The sequence below is a fragment of the Kogia breviceps genome, chromosome 10 (genome assembly GCF_026419965.1).
Source record: "Kogia breviceps isolate mKogBre1 chromosome 10, mKogBre1 haplotype 1, whole genome shotgun sequence".
NCBI classification, from domain to species: domain Eukaryota; kingdom Metazoa; phylum Chordata; class Mammalia; order Artiodactyla; family Physeteridae; genus Kogia; species Kogia breviceps.
The window spans coordinates 30,530,944-30,546,991 of NC_081319.1; positions in this window are offsets into that span (position 1 = coordinate 30,530,944).

The following is a 16,048-nucleotide window of genomic DNA, read 5'->3' on the forward strand; positions in this document are numbered from 1 at the left end:
GCACTTATCAGGCCTTCCCCATGTAGTATATTGACCTCAAATAATTCAGCAGTAATTAAAGTCTTTTAAATCACATTTTTTTTAAATCTTTTTTTTTATTGTTTTACAATAGTGTGTTAGTTTTTCCTTTACAACAAACTGAATCAGTTATACATATACATATGTTCCCATATCTCTTCCCTCTTGCATCACCCTCTCTCCCACCCTCCCTATCCCACCCCACTAGGTGGTCACAAAGCACAGAGGTGATCTCCCTGTGCTATGCAGCAGCTGCCCACTAGCTATCTAATTTACATTTGATAGTGTGTATATGTCCCTGCCACTCTCTCACTTCGTCTCAGCCCACCCTTCCCCCTCCCCATATCCTCAAGTCCATGCTCGAGTAAGTCTGTGTTTTATTCCTGTCCTACCACTAATCTCTTCATGACATTTTTTTCCCTTAGAGTCCATATATATGTGTTAGCATACGGTATTTGTTTTTCTCCTTCTGACTTACTTCACTCTGTATGACAGACTCCAGGTCCATCCACCTCATTATAAATAACTCAGTTTCATTTCTTTTTATGGCTGAGTAATATTCCATTGTATATATGTGCCACATCTTCTTTATCCATTCATCTGTTGATGGACACTTAGGTTGCTTCCATGTCCTGGCTGTTGTAAATAGAGCTGCAATGAACATTTTGGTACATGAGTCTTTCTGAATTATGGTTTTCTCAGGGTATATGCCCAGTAGTGGGATTGCTGGGTCGTATGGTAGTTCTATTTGTAGTTTTTTAAGGAACCTCCATACTGTTCTCCATAGCGGCTGTATCAATTTACATTCCCACCAGCAGTGCAAGAGGGTTCCCTTTTCTCCACACCCTCTCCAGCATTTATTGTTTCTAGAGTTTTTGATGATGGTCAATCTGACCGGTGTGAGATGATATCTCATTGTAGTTTTGATTTGCATTTCTCTAATGATTAATGAGGTTGAGCATTCTTTCATGTGTTTGTTAGCAATCTGTATATCTTCTTTGGAGAAATGTCTATTTAGTTCTTCTGCCCATTTTTGGATTGGGTTGTTTGTTTTTTTGTTATTGAGCTGCATGAGTTGCTTATAAATTTTGGAAATTAATCCTTTGTCAGTTGCTTCATTTGCAAATATTTTCTCCCATTCTGAGGGTTGTCTTTTGGTCTTGTTTATGGTATCCTTTGCTGTGCAAAAGCTTTTAAGTTTCATTAGGTCCCATTTGTTTATTTGTGTTTTTATTTCCATTTCTCTAGGAGATGGGTCAAAAAGGATCTTGCTGTGATTTATGTCGTATAGTGTTCTGCCTATGTTTTCCTCTAAGAGTTTGATAGTGTCTGGCCTTACATTTAGGTCTTTAACCCATTTTGAGTTTATTTTTGTGTGTGGTGTTAGGGAGTGTTCTAATTTCATACTTTTACATGTAGCTGTCCAGTTTTCCCAGCACCACTTATTGAAGAGGCTGTCTTTTCTCCACTGTATATCCTTCCCTCCTTTATCAAAGATAAGGTGACCATATGTGTGTGGGTTTATCTCTGGGCTCTCTATCCTGTTCCATTGATCTATATTTCTGTTTTTGTGCCAGTACCATATTGTCTTGATTACTGTAGCCTTGTAGTAGAGTCTGAAGTCAGGGAGCCTAATTCCTCCAGCTCCATTTCTCGTTCTCAAGATTGCTTTGGCTATTCGGGGTCTTTTGTGTTTCCATACAAATTGTGAAATTTTTTGTTCTAGTTCTGTAAAAAATGCCATTGGTAATTTGATAGGGATTGCATTGAATCGGTAGATTGCTTTGGGTAGTATAGTCATTTTCACAATGTTGATTCTTCCAATCCAAGAACATGGTATATTTCTCCACCTATTTGTATCATCTTTAATTTCTTTCATCAGTGTCTTATAGTTTTCTGCATACAAGTCTTTTGTCTCCTTAGCTAGGTTTATTCCTAGATATTTTATTCTTTTTGTTGCAATGGTAAATGGGAGTGTTTTCTTAATTTCACTCTCAGATTTTTCATCATTAGTGTATAAGAATGCCAGAGATTTCTGTGCATTAATTTTGTATCCTGCAACTTTACCAAATTCATTGATTAGCTCTAGTAGTTTTCTGGTAGCATCCTTAGGATTCTCTATGTATAGTATCATGTCATCTGCAAACAGTGACAGCTTTACTTCTTCTTTTCCTATTTGGATTCCTTTTATTTCTTTTTCTTCTCTGATTGCTGTGGCTAGAACTTCCAAAACTATGTTGAATAAGAGTGGTGAGAGTGGGCAACCTTGTCTTGTTCCTGATCTTAGTGGAAATGGTTGCAGTTTTTCACCATTGAGAACGATGCTAGCTGTGGGTTTGTCATATATGGCCTTTATTATGTTGAGGAAAGTTCCCTGTATGCCTACTTTCTGCAAGGTTTTTATCATAAATGAGTGTTGAATTTTGTCAAAAGCTTTCTCTGCATCTATTGAGATGATCATATGGTTTTTCTCCTTCAGTTTGTTGATATGGTGTATCACGTTGATTGATTTGCGTATATTGAAGAATCCTTGCATTCCTGGGATAAACCCCACTTGATCATGGTGTATGATCCTTTTAATGTGCTGTTGGATTCTGTTTGCTAATATTTTGTTGAGGATTTTTGCATCTATGTTCATTAAATCACATTTTAAATTTCAAAATCCTTTTTTTTTGTCAGAAAGCTGCTTATTTTCACTCATATGCACTGAATTTTCCTCAGGTGTATGTCTTATTTGGTATGACTTTTAGGTACACTATTAAAAATCTTAAGGACCCAGTTATCTTTTCTATAAATATAGTCAACATCTCTATATAAAAAATGACTTGACAGTCACAGAGTGTGGCCCATATAGTGGCACCACAAATGATATTACTCACTTCCCAATATGTCCAAAGAATCTAGACACCCTTGGATCTATTATAATGGTACTTAAGCTAAATTTAGTGAAAAATGTTTGAAATGTCCTTCAGTTGCTTTTGACCAATACAACTCAACATTTTTCAACAATATAAATTAAGCAGGTCTCTGAAACTAATGTAGACATTGATTAAAATGGAATTGCCTAATGGGAAGCATTCAGTATACATTTTAAAACAGTAATTCAATTATTCTTGGGGGGGGTGCAGAGGGAGAACAAAAAAGCCCTTTCAAAGCCCAAAGCCATGAGCTTCTGCTTGAGGTCTTCCTTTAAAATCCTTCAGTTTTATAGCTCTGGCAGCAGAGGTTTCTCCTCAGCTCCTGTCCTTAGGCATTTACATAATTCTGGGAGGACAGAGCACATATTAGCCATACTACTGACTTTGATAAATCACCTGAGCTCCATAGAATGCAAAAGGATATTGTAAGGAGAAATGTGATACTGTCTGTGATAATACTCTGAGGTCTCCAAAAGCCTAGGAGTGAGACGGTCAGAACAGCCAGGGCCTAGTTTTAGCTCCCCCTAGTGGCAGACAGTGGTAGATGATGACCTATCTGCCTTCATCCTTCTAAAAACTGTCCACATGCAGACCACTGCATGCCATTGATCATCTGGTCTGCAGACGGTCATTCCGGCTACTCTGATCTAAAGGGGGTCCACCATACCAGGCTTATTTGTTCTACCGTTTGTTTTCTTGCTAAAGCCATACCATGAACATAATATTTTCCATCTGGCCATGCTACAGAGAGAAATTTACATGTACCAGCTGGTACTTAACAGCAACTTGTAGCCAACTCCACCTTCTCATCACGTCCGTGGACACTTCTACACTTTAACAATATTGGAGAAAGGATATTGCACTAAGGTCAAAATATCAATTCAAGTCCTAACTTGTCCACTAATTAACTATGTGACCTTGAACTTAGCCTCTTTGAAGGCAATAACCCCTGCTTCATCTGCGTTCCTGGGGGATAGAATGATCCAATGAACTAATAAGGTACTGAAAATGTTTTAAAAAGGTAAAGTGGAATTTTTCAGTAATAGTGCTGCTATTGAAAAAATACCAATTAAATATAAAAGTAATCTAAAATATGCCCTATATGTAGTTTTACACTTTAATATGCATGCACACACGTAACTGAAACATAACTTTACAATGTAATCTCTCCATATGTACTCACTCATATGTCCTAAACATGTTCTGAACTTCAGGTCCTACATATTCTGTGCATCAGAACCATGCCCAGCCAAGGTTATGGTAGAAAAGTTTATTTTCAGAGTGATTGACACTCATTTTTTTCCCTGACACTGTTATTTAGCTCAGTTAGAGATAATCTTCACAAGAAAAAAAATTTTCCTTGAAACACAATTCATTATGTTCAAAAATAGCCACAGTCCACTTAGAACTGAGTTAATGATAGATTTTCCTAAGCAGAATTTCTCCTTTATTAATTTAGTAGCAAAATGTTTACTCCTGGAGAATGCCTGTTTCCCAGGGATTATTAATCATACTTTATTGGGAAGTAATCAGTAAAATAGTTTTCTTTCCTACCCTTTTTAGAAAATTTAAATGCTGAGATACTCATTTTTGCTATGAAAAGCTACCCAGTAATTACCATATTTACTTTTCAGTTATGGGGGAATAATCTGTTTTAATTAAGCCTAACTGAAGAACTTTTATCAGATGTAATTATCCCTTTCAATAAATATGTCTCCACTAATTACATTTAACCATGCGATTTATAGCTCTTAAGTCATTTAGTAGGAAACATAATAAATCTTTAGTAATACATGTTAAATTACTATAAATTAATTCAGATCATTAACATAATAAATAAATTAGGATAATTTTGCTTAATTAGTTAGGGTGGTTAACTCAAACTCCCATGTAAGCTTCATGGCAATCTTGATTTTTACCATTATTTCTGGAATGACACATTTTGAAACAAATCTATTGAAATATTTAAATATAAAGCAGTTCCCTTCTCTTAAGCCTTAACTCTTTAAACAACTGATTATTTTCCAGACAGGAAATAAAATTGACTGTCCTTTAGTTTTTGAACTTTATAAAAATTTGCATAAAACTTTACAAACTAAATATATAATATTTCAAGCAAAAATACTTCCTATTTCCTCCTTAAGGAAGCTAATTTTCATTTTCTGCTTTAATAAATGTATCCCAATTTTTAAAAATTTTACATATCTATATCTATATGATACATTTTAGGTGGATTGCTAAGAAGCTTGAGCCTTAATTTAGGCTAAAGAAGGAAAAGTATGTAGCAACAGAAAGGGAATATTAAACTAGGAAGCACTTAGAGAAATTTGGAACAAGTAAAAGGGAGTGTGTCTTTCACCATGAATGTAAACCTTATGGAAATTTATTATCTCAAGAGGTGGTGCAGACCAAAAATGTAATTACCCCCCAAAATAGTCCAGCTAAATTCAGAGATGCTAGCATTCACAGATGCCAGACTCAGGATGAGGTACTGGAGAGGCAATATATCATGTTCCCTCATACTTCTGCCAAGCATTCCCTCTGTTCTTTCCACTTGTTTTCACCTAGGGAACTCCTGGGACACTTCAATATCCAGCTCAGGGGCCACCTTCTCTAAGCAATATTAGAGAATAATCTGTTAGGTGTCTTTGACAGTACTCCCCCATTTGTTTCTGCATTTTCTCCCACACTGGATGATGAACTTCAGACACAGATGGCCCTTCCAGACATGATATCCCACCTATCAGTGAAGATGAAGTGAGAGGGCACTGCCACTGGTCCTGAATGAGCCTGCAAAGACGCAACCTGCCTGCCCCTGGCTCTCTTTCTCCCTAGTGTTTTAAGTGCCCAATAAATATATTTGTTTAATTCTTTCATTCAGTCATTCATTTAGGAAACACTTAATTGTCAGGCACTGCTTTTTACCTCTCTCCCCTTAAATGACACTATAGATTCTCAAAGAGCATTTAATCTTCTCTAGGATATCACTCAGCTTGATGTTGGGAGAAATAATATGCATATTTAGTCCCTGCTCTTAATGACATTACGTCCATTAGACTGTTCCATACTCTTCATTTCTGGCCCATTTGAAATTTCACTTCCTCAAAAAGGCTTTCTCTGACTCCCCAGAAGCAGATGGGGTCTTTGCATTTTACATTGTCCTAACACTTTATACATCTCCTTTAAACCATTTTTCATGATATTTGCTTAATCCCTTTCTCCAACATTAAACTGAAAGCTTCATGAGAGCAGGAATCACATCTATCCTGTTCACTGTGCCATCACTAGTACCTTACACAGGTTCCCCCATAGTAAGCACTCAATGATGGCCAGTCTGGAATAAAAAAGATCAAGGGGAAACTAGAACAAACAGTTTTAAAATTTGTATGGAAACACAAAAGACCCCAAATAGCCAAAACAATCTTGAGAAAGAAGAACAGAGCTGGATGAATCATGGTCCCTGACTTTAGACTATACTACAAAGCTCCAGGAATCAAAACAGTGTGGTACTGGTACAAAAATGGACACATAGATCAATGGAACAGGATAGAGAGCCCAGAAATAAAACCACGCACTTATGGTCAATTAAACTATGACAAAGGAGGCAAGAATATATAATTGAGAAAAGACAGTCTCTTCAATAAGTGGTGCTGGGAAAACTGGACATCTACATATAAAAGAATGAAATTAGAACATTCTCTAACACCATATACAAAAATAAACTCAAAATGAATTAAATGCCTAAGTATAAATCAAAATACTGTAAAACTCCTAGAGGAAAACATAGGCAGAACACTCTTTGACATATCACAGCAACATTTTTTTGGCTCCATCTCCTAAAGTAAAGGAAATAAAAGCAAAAATAAACAAATGGGACATAATTAAACTTAAAAGCTTTTGCACAGCAAAGGAAACCACTGACAAAATGAAAAGAAAACCTACTGAATCAGAGAAAATATTTACAAATTATATGACTGATAAGGGATTAATATCCAACATATACAAACAGCTCATACAACTCAACATCAACCCAATTAAAAAATGGGCAGAAGAACTGAATAGATATTTTTTCAAAGAGGAAATGCAGATGGCCAACAGGCACATGAAAAGATGTTCAACAGTCCTAATTATCAGGGAAATGCAAACCAAACCACAATGAGATATCACCTCACACCTGTCAGAATGACTATCATCAAAAAGAACACAAATAACAAAAGTTGGCGAGGATGTGGATAAAAGGGAACCCTCATACACTACTGGTGGGAATGCAAATTGGTGCAGCCACTGTGGAAAACAGTATGTATGTTTCTCGAAAAACTAAAACTAGAACTAACATATGACCCAGCAATTCTACTCCTGGGTATATATCTGAAAAGAACAAAAACACAAATTCAAAAACATATATGCACCTCAATGTTTATAGCAGCATTATTTATAATAACCAAGATATGGAAGCAACCTAAGTGTCCATCCACAGATGAATGGATAAAGAGGACATGGTAGGGACCTCCCTGGTGGCACAGCCATTAAGAATCCACCTGCTAATGCAGGTGACTTGGGTTCGAGCCCTGGTCTGGGAAGATCCCACAGGCCACAGAGTGACTAAGCCCATGCACCACAACTACTGGAGCCTGTGCTCTAGAACCCACAAGTCACAGCTGCTGAAGCCCACACACCTAGAACCTGTGCTCTGCAACAAATAGAAGCCACTGCAATGAGAAGCCTGTACACCACAACGAAGAGTAGCCCCTGCTCACCACAACTAGAGAAAAGCCCATGAACAGCAATGAAGACTCAAAGCAGCCAAAAATTTAAAAATTAATTAATTAATTAATGTTTTAAGAGGACATGGTAGGTATATTCAATGGAATACTACTCAGCCATAAGAAAGAGCAAAATTTTGTCACAGCAACATGGATGGACTTGAAGGGCATTATGTTAAGTGAAATAAGTCACATAGAAAAAGACAAACACTGTATGATATCACTTACATGTGGAATCTAAAAAATACAACAAACTAGTGAACATAACAGAAAAGAAGCAGACTCACAGACATAGAGAACACACTAGTGGTAACCAGTGGGGAGAGGGAAGGAGGGGTACTATAGGGGTAAGATATTAAGAGATACAAACTATTAGCTATAAAATAAGCTACAAGGATATATTGTACAACATGGGGAATATAGCCAATATTTTATAATAACTATAAATGGAGTATAATCTTTAAAAATTGTGAGTCACTATATTGTACACCTGTAACTTATATAATATTGTACAGAAACTATACTTCAATAAAAAAATGTTTAGCTGCAAAAAATAAAGGAATTATTAATAGGTAAGAAAAAAGATCAAGGGGGAAATTGAGTTATTTCATTATATATATATCATTATTAAATATTATAGCTAATATTATAAAGTGGTTAGCGTCAGGAACTCTTTCAAGTACTTTACATGTAAAAATTCATTTCATCTTCCTATTAACCCCATAATGTAGGTACTATTGTTACTTTATAGATAGAAAATTTATGTGAAGTTTATGACCAGATACTATTGCTATTTTGTAGATGAAGAAATAAAGAGAGATTATTAACATGTAATCATCACATAGTTAGTAACTGGCAGAATTGTGATTCCAAATCACAATCACTAAACTATATACATTCGCTATCCCACTAGCCACAGGAGAGTGGGCCAGAAACTAAGACTATCTCTGATTTTGAAAGCTTATCAGATTTTCCAAGTATTATCATATTGCACATCTGAGTAAAGAAAAGACAGCTGGACCCCAACCTCACACCATACACAGAAAAATCAATTCAAGGTGGAACAAAAGATAGACATGAAAGTAAAAACGATAGAGTCATCAGAAGAAATAGGAGAATATCTCTGTGACCTTGAGGTGAACAACATTTCTTGGAGAAGAAATAAAAAGCATAAAACATAAAAGAAAAACTTTATCACTTGGAATCATTCAAGTTAAAAGTTTCTGCTTATCAAAAACACTGTAAAGGAAATGAATAGGCAAGCCACAGGCTAAGAGAAAATATTTGCAAAGTATATATTTGACAAAGACCTTGTATCCAGAATATATAAAGAACTCCTGCAACTCAATAACAAAACGAAAAACAACTCAGTAAAAAATTAGGCAAAAATATTGAACAAACACTTTATAAAAGAAAATATATGAATAGCTAATAAGCACATAAAAACATACTAAATATTATTGGTCATCAGTACAACACAAATTAAAATCATTAAATACTAAAACTCACCCACCATAAATTTAAAAGATTGGTAATATGAAATATTAGAGAGGATATGAAGTACCCAGAACCCTCACACTTTGCTAGTAAGAGTGTAAAATGGTACAACTTTGGAAAAACCATTTAGCAATTTCCTAAAAATTTAAATATACCGTACCTTATAACGCAACAATTCCATTTCTAGTTTTTTACCCATGAGAAATCAAAATATCTGTCTACAAAAAGCTTTTTACACAATTGCTTATAGCAGCTTTATTTATAGTAGTCCAAATATGGACACAAGCCAGATATCTATCATCAGGATACTGGGTACATAAATTGTGGTATAATCATACAGTCAAATACTAGTTACCAATACAAAGGAATAATGTACAGACCCATGAAACAGCATGGATCAATCTCAAAAAATATCCTGAGTGAAATAAACTAGCCAACTAATAAAAGGACATTCTGAATTACTTCATTTATATGAAATTCTAAAATAGGCAAGACTAACATTTAGTGATAGAAATCAAATGAGTGATTGCTTCTTCTGGTGCAAAGGAGGAAGAAATGATGAGAAAGTGGCATAACGGAGCTTTCTGGAGTGGTCTATGAAAGTTCTGTGCCTTGATAAGCATTCAGTAAAACATACTGAATGGTATACTTAAGATCTGAGGATTTCACTGTATATAAATTATACCACATTTTTCTTAATGGGGAAAAAACAGCCAGAGAAGATCCATGATGATTTTAATAACCAGATACAGCTTTCACACAGATAACACCAGTTTTAAAAATGAGTGTGAAGAGGTGAAAGGACAAGAATAAATAGCCATTAGTCCATGAGGAAAGAATGCCAGTGCTGTTCTGAATATAGTGGCAATTTTTATTTTTATTTAACCCAGATGATTAACTTAACATTCTTTTAACATTTTATGATAAAATAGTGTTAATTGCTTGCCTCCAGCTAAGAGCAAATATTATATCCTGTGTCAGAGACTTATATCCTCCTTTAGAAAAAAGATGGACTCTGGGATCAGAGATATATTTCCTGCCTTTCTCAGGCTGATAGATGCTCCCAAAGACCCTGAATAGGGACCACTGATTTACTGACGAAGTTCACAGAAAATGAAGTCATGGAGGCAGCTCTAATCTTATGCATAGCAGAAGTTACAAGGTCTGACTTGAAAGGACCCACATCCCTCATCAGACTGCCTTCAAAGATAGTGTTCCCACCATGATATGCATCTGTGCAGGAAGGTTCACTTGTCATCTGTGTGGTGGAAAGTAATTGTCATCCATGACTCATGGTCATCAGTATAGTCATCACCAAGCTAAATGGAGACATCAACCTTTTCCCTCCTTTGTTCTAGCTTCCAGAACTCAAGTTTTGCTAAACCAAGTCCTCTTTTCCCCAACTTTCTTTACAGTTTGGGAATTTATGATTCACGAGGAAGCTTTTTCTTTGCTAATGAAAAGGAAACAGATGCTGTTGGTACCAACCTTTGCTCTACTTTCTGTCTTGAATGTCGAGGGGATGTTTGGAGCTGTAGTAGCTCCATGTAGCAGCAACCATGAAGCAACGGTCAAATAAGTTAATGATGATGGACTAGAGTCTAGAAGGAGGCTAGGTTCTTGAGAGCATGAGTCAGGCTCTGCACCAACTCTAGACTATGTACTTCTAGAGTTCCTGTTCTGATGGGTGAGGATGCTAGTTGGGAAAGTTCAAGGGCATAGCGTACACTCAGGGAGGACCTAGACACATAGAAAAGATTGCCCTAAAAGCATGTAGAAACGTCCATAAAAGAAATGGATAGCTCCAAAGATTAACCTTGTCCTGAACAGGCCCTACATTTAATATCAGGTTTAAAGGATTCGATGAAAACAAAGAGGAAACTTAGCTCCATCCACCTCACTACAAATAAAACTCAATTTCAGGGTTTTTTTTGTGGCTGAGTAATATTCCATTGTATATATGTGCCACATCTTCTTTATCCATTTATCTGTGAATGGACACTTAGGTTGCTTCCATGTCCTGGCTAAGTGAAGTAAGTCAGAAAGAGAAAAACTAATACCATATCCTAACACAAATATATGGAATCTAAAAAAAAAAAAAAAGGTTCTGATGAACCTAGGGAATAAAGACACAGACGTAGAGAAGGGACTTGAGGACATGGGGAGGGGGAAGGGGAAACTGAGACAAAGTGAGAGAGTAGCATTGACATATATAGACTACCAAATGTAAAATAGATAGCTAGTGGGAAGCAGCTGCATAGCACAGGGAGATCAGCTCGGTGCTTTGTGTCCACCTGGAGGGGAGGGATAGGAAGAAGGGGAGGGAGGCACAAGAGGGAGGGGATATATGTTTACATATAGCTGATTCACTTTGTTATACAGCAGAAACTAACACAACACTGTAAAGCAATTATATGCCAAAAAAGATGTTAAAAAAAAAAGAGGAAGCCTAAAATATCTTATTTCCTAGAATTTAAGGAAAAAATTTATATTTGGCTTCCAACTGGTAAATGAGCATTTTTCACCTTTTTTTTTTTTTTTTTTTTTTTTTTTTTTTGTGGTATGCGGGCCTCTCACTGCTGTGGCCTCTCCCGTTGCGGAGCACAGGCTCCGGACGCGCAGGCTCAGCGGCCATGGCTCACGGGCTCAGCCGCTCCGCGGCATGTGGGATCTTCCCGGACCAGGGCACGAACCCGTGACCCCTGCATCGGCAGGCGGATTCTCAACCACTGCACCACCAGGGAAGCCCGCATTTTTCACCTTTTAGAGCATGTGTATAAATATATGTGTGTGTTTAAAGAAAGAGAGAGAGAAAGAGACACCAAGGTATTTGGTACTCTGTGCTTCTTTTCTAAATTTCTGAGCTTCTATTCTACATTGCACTTTGCTGTATTCCATCCAAAGGGCATCCATCAATCACTGTCCCATTCTTTGCAGTGACAATACAGACAATGCATCACATCAAAGATGTTCCTGTTGGGGCTTCCTTAGTGGCGCAGTGGTTAAGAATCTGCCTGCCAATGCAGGGGACACAGGTTCAAGCCCTGGGTCAGGAAGATCCCACATGCCGCGGAGCAACTAAGCCCATGCACCACAACTATTGAGCCTGCACTCTAGAACCAGAAAGCCACAACTGCTGAGCCCATGAGCCACAACTACTGAAGCCCACGTGCCTAGAGCCTGTGTTCCACAACAACAGAAGCCACTGCAATGAGAAGCCTGTGCACTGCAATGAAGAGTAGCCCCTGCTCACTGCAACTAGAGAAAGCCTGCGCGAAGCAACAAAGACCCAGCACAGCCCCCCCAAAAATAAACAAATAAAAATAAAAGATATTCCTGTTAATAATTAATGATAATTTCCATAACGGGGGTGTGTGTGTGACACAATGTATTATACCCAAGCTCAGGATAACTAGGCCTGCCCTCCACTCTTGTTGCTCAAGAGTGCATAAAGGGCAGCCTCAGAAAACAGAGTGGCCTACATCCGTTGCTCCCATTAATCTCCCATGAGGTAAATGATGGTATAGAAGGTATTTTGTAAGAATTGAACAGTAGTAACAGGAAGGCCTGTTCAGTCCATTCTTGAGCTTGTTGTCTATGCCAGCTTTTATATAGCTCAGCTTGCATTAGAATGTGTCGCACCATCAGCTTTCCCACCTTTTCCTGCCCCCAGACATTCTAAATTTGAATATTCTACAGTGGCAGACACTGTTGATTGCCTATCGAATGTTAAGTACCCCTTCCCTCTTACTAACACAACCCCAGTTTTGTACACGGTATCAATGGGTCCAGCTAAATACTCTCTTTTCCAGGTTCCCTTGCAGCTGAGGGTTGCCATGTGACACAGATCTGGTCAATGAGAATAAGTGTAAGTCTCTGATGAGAGCTTCCAAGAAAATTTGCTTTCTTGATCATATATATATATAATTGTGTGTGCATATGTATATAAATATATGTAATATTTCTGGCACACCCCTTCCCACTTCTTCCTGACTTAAACGTGGACATGGATGTCTAGAGCTACAGCCACTTATCTTGTAACCAAAGGCAATGACCAAAAAGCTAAGAATAGCATATCATAGCATAATAGCATAGCATGACCACCTCTGTGCCACATGTCTCTGTACATGCTTTTACGTGAAGAAAGTCAGCCCCTATTTGTTTAAGCCATTTCCTTTTGGTTATTTTCTTACCTGAAACCAATATATTCCTAAGTGATATAGGTAGGTGTGAGAACTTGTACTTTAAAAAACTGCACAGATGATTAGATATCTAATAAGCATTTGGAATTTAACATGTCTAAACAGAATACTTTATTCCCACCTGCTACCTTCTTTCCCACTACCTCCCCCTCAAAAGATCTGCTCTTCTCCCAGCCTTCCCCCATCTCAGGAAGAGGCACTACACAACCTACTTTGTTGCTTAAGCCAAAAACCTAAGGATCATCGTTGACCTCTCTCACCCAACACCCACTTTATCAGCAAGTTATTAATTCTATTTCTAAAGCATGCCCTGAATCCACCTACTTCTTTTTCTCTCCCCATTCTAACCCACTTCTTCAGTCCAGGCTGTCACATAGCCTCCTAACTAGTTCTTCCCCAGCAACCAACAGTCTTTAATAATACATGTCAGATCATGCCATTCTCTGATTAAGACCCACTAAGAGCTTCCCACTGCACTTGGACTAAATACTTATCACAACCAGGAGAGCCATACATCACATGCCTCTGCTACCTCTGAGATCTCAACTTATATCACTACCCCCACCCTCATTTCAAGCCAGAGAGGGCTTCAACCTCTCTGGGACTTTACACTGTGCCCCCTCTCCTGGGGGTGTTCTTCCCCTGTAACCTGCACATTCATATTACTTAGATCTTAGCTTAAGTACCACTTCCTCAGACTTGCTTTCGCTGGCATCTCTATTTAAAGCAGTCTTCCACTGACTCTGTCATTATTCCTTTTTGCTTCATAACACTTACCACAATCTGATATTTTATTTATGTTAATTGATTTATTTTCTGATTCCTGCCATTAGAATTTATGATCCTTGAATTCAAGGAGCTTATCTGTCTATTCCTTAGTGAATCTCTAACACTTAGAATGATTACTAACACATAATAAGCTCTTATCTAATGCATGAAGAAATTTATTGAATGTATGATTTTACATCCACATGGTGGAATCACTTAGATAAAATATTCAGAGAATAAATAAATAAATAAATAAATAAATAAATAAAATCCAAATTTTACATTGGATGTCCTAATCATAAGAAACACACTCTTCAGTGAGTGAACGAGGAATGTTGATTTCAGTCATGGCAAACATTCAAGATTTCATTGATCTCCAATAATGTGATCCCGACAATGCTGGTAGCTTGTTGCTCATTCTTTTCAAGAACGAGAAAGAACATTTTGCCTTGGATTCTGTTGCATTTTGCAAAATATTTCTATTTTCCCTGTTAAATGCACTCTGAATTTTCCCCTTTTATAAATTACTAGGAAAGCACCTAGATCTAGTTATTTTCACAAAACATTCAGAGGTCAAAATTCCTGAACTTGCAGAGGGAGAACTTCCCAGGACTCATTCTGAAGTCGATCGCAGCATTTGCCAATAGCTATAAGAACAAAAATCTAACATAGAGGGCTTGGGGATACGTACAGTCATTTAGTTTGAAAGATAAATTATACCAATAACGTACACTATCACATGCTGAAGAGTCATCAACCTGCTTTAGCTCAACTTTGTTAACAAATTACTCATCTTAATTACTGCCTTCTTTTTCTTATCTCATTTTTCCATAGTCATATTAATGGTTGCATAATAATATTAGACAACATTCACTAAGCTTAACTCTAAAAGTAATGGCTGTTTTAAATCAGAGTTAATTAGTATGTCAAGAGGTTCAGGTAATTATGGGGCCATGTGATTTTTTAAAGGCATTGGGGGGACAGTCACTTCGCCAAATGTTACATTCATGATTCCACGAAGTATTTTTAATATTTTTCTTAATATTGTCACTGAAAACTGAATAACACAATTCTTCAGTGATCATTTGTCATTGCCAACTACAGGTGAGTGAGCTCTCCCTAATCCTGCAGTCACTGTGGAAAATAAATTTAACATTAATTTATGAATCTCAGTGCCATTTCTCTTCCAGGTTTAATAGTGAATCATGGTTTATACTATTTATATTTCATCACATATAAGGAAGGTTGTCAGGAGGAAAAGATCATAGTAACATAATTCTCCTCTTCTCCTGCACTCTCGTCAACTGTTCATGGAGAACGCTCAGTAGTCTGAGGGGTTTTAGAAGGCATGCTCTCCTTGGATGTGTGTGGGAAACGTTCTGGGACTTCAAGGGGAAGGAGTGAGTAGAGTGAGGGGTGTCTCTGAGAACTGCGTGCATATGGAATAAGCATCATAAATAAAAGGCCTGTTATCGTGGGTATCATGGCCCATAAACTTGTCCATCTGTGGGTCCTCTCAGAGGACCCACAACCTCTCCCTCAATCCTTCACAAAATAAGCAGAATTTCAGTGCAGTTGAAAAGGAAGAGCAAAAATAGTTTGCCTTTGTTTCACTGGTTCCTGAAATACATTTCTGCTTGAGAAATAAGGCCTATCTCTTTAAAATCAACGTTAGCAAAGAAGACAAAAGAGAAAACAGGAAGAACTGGGCAACAAAAATAAAGAGGCTCCCTCAGTACATGGATATATTCTCAAGCCTCAGCATCAATTAATCTTTGAGCCATTAATTAAGCTTTAACAGGGCAGCAAAGAGATTGTGGGTAGTCAGCCATGGACTAGGCCTAGCAAGGGCAGTGCCATGGGTGCTGACTGGAGAGCAAGG